Source organism: Aplysia californica, unplaced genomic scaffold (genome assembly GCF_000002075.1).
Source record: "Aplysia californica isolate F4 #8 unplaced genomic scaffold, AplCal3.0 scaffold00078, whole genome shotgun sequence".
NCBI lineage: Eukaryota > Metazoa > Mollusca > Gastropoda > Aplysiida > Aplysiidae > Aplysia > Aplysia californica.
Window position 1 is genome coordinate 1,675,054 of NW_004797348.1, and position 2,102 is coordinate 1,677,155.

The window sequence follows — 2,102 nt, forward strand, 5'->3', positions numbered from 1 at the left end:
CAATGGCGTCTGTTATTTTTCACTTTTATGTGCTGTCTAAAAACCTTTTTTACTCTCCTAAAAATGAATGTGGGCCTATTTAACCCCTTCCTTGCCGTATGATGTACCTGGTAAGTCATGAAAATGTGTTATTTTCAGCACTGTGCTGTACCATGTACATCATGGAAGTTGGCAAGATTTGCCACTCCTGGTTGCTTATATGACGTTACATGTATGTCACGCTAATAACCTGGCTCTAATTCTTCTGTACAGTTTTAGCCACAAGTGCAGCGTAGATTCCTATTTGGTAATAAAAGACGTGCTTATCAATACCAAATTTGCTACTTTACCTCTAGGCTTGCAAGCGATCGATAAACACAGATCTAAGCTTGCGGGCGGCTGCATGCTCTCGTAAAATGTAAACATCGAAATTACTTTAAAAAGGCAAATAAATTCACTTTTTAACTTAGATTTGCGGGTCATTCGAAATCATAAGTAAGATGGAAGGTAGTGGGGTGTAAAAAAAGTGAGAAAAGTGACACAATTGAAGACCCGGTGCCCGATATACGTCACAAGTGCTCTAGATGTAGACCCTGTGTCCATTAACAATGAGACATTAGGCTGCTGTCTTGAGTAGCGAGCTCAGCCGAAAATTGGTGCTGACAGTAGGAATGTGTACTTTTTGGCAACGAAAGGGTTAATTTCAGTGTTCAAGTGATACCTTCACAGCGACTTCAGTCTCTGACCCATTTTGTTTTGTGGTTTTGTTGTGTCGTTCAGGGGCATTCATTCTATGTTTCCTGCAGTGTCACCTGCACTTTCAACACTCACCAGTGGACGGTATCAGAAGATGGTTTATACAGCTCCACAACTTTTTGCCTGTATATATTTACTGTAGGCCTACTTAATGTACTGGATACAGTACAGCCTTGCTGGGAGATTTTAACTTTCTCAAGTTTCACACAAAATGTAATTTCAAATTTCAACACTGTCAAAACATGATGTTGCTTTTACTGAATAGCGAGTTTTGCCTTGATCCTTAACCTGCTTTAGTTGATGTCACGCTTGACTTCTTTTCTACTGCCTTGTGTTCCCCTGCTAGATCTCGGGGGTAGTCGACTGCTTGTTTCTCAACCTACAGTGCAACTGGTTTTTACGTATGTGGCCGTTTTTCCTGTTTGGTAGGGCCCCTTGCCTTCAGGCAGCCATTTTTGAAGGTACCCTCATATGTGTTAAGTACTGACTAGAGTATTTTCAATTTTGGTAGGAATTAATTTTGAACTTTGCACGGGGAACGGTCAGAAGCCAACTCTTAATAACTCTTATCATGGGTGGTTGATGGGTGCTCTGGTGTGGTTTACTCCTTCTTTCCTATCAAACATCTGTGGTCCTTACCTCACTTCCTTCTTTTTTGTGTTTGTTACTCTCTTGTAACACGTAATCTATTCTTCTGCACTTATATGCCCTTATTGTGATGCAAGTGCCGTAAAACTCTTACTGAAACTAAAACTACTCTTATCGATTTTAGGACCACCAAATGATTTTTAATGTGCGCTGCTTGCACTCAGGATCTCCGAGGTTTTTTGCCCTTATCCGAGAAGGCTAGGTGTTCAATCTTACTTACCCTATGATCAGGGGTATGGCTGAAAGACAGCAGTAAGAAAAAGCCAGGAGAAGCAGTACATATAGAAAGAATCAGGAGTAAAAGAGAACAGATAATAATATGTCTAGTGAACAGGAAAGGTCAGGGGAGTAAATTCTAACGAAGAAAATTCTTCCGTTGTCAGGTTTCAAACTTGGGACCTATTGAATGGCAGTTGAACACCGTAACTCAGACCACATGAGCCCCCTTGCTTGACTCACTGTGATGCAGATAACCCTTGCTTTTTTGTTTGAGGCATTCTTGAATATATGAATTTAAGAAATTTTCTTGGCTTATCATTTTAATTTTATAAGAGATTCACAATGACAATGGAGTAGAAGCAAGAAAAGCTGAAACAATATCTTTGCCAAAACATTAATTAAAGGCACAAAAATGTGTGGCGTCGGTGGCCTAGTGGTTAGGCTCTCGGACTCGCAACCGTAAGGTCGTGGGTTCGAATCCCGTCAGGGACCTGACGTTG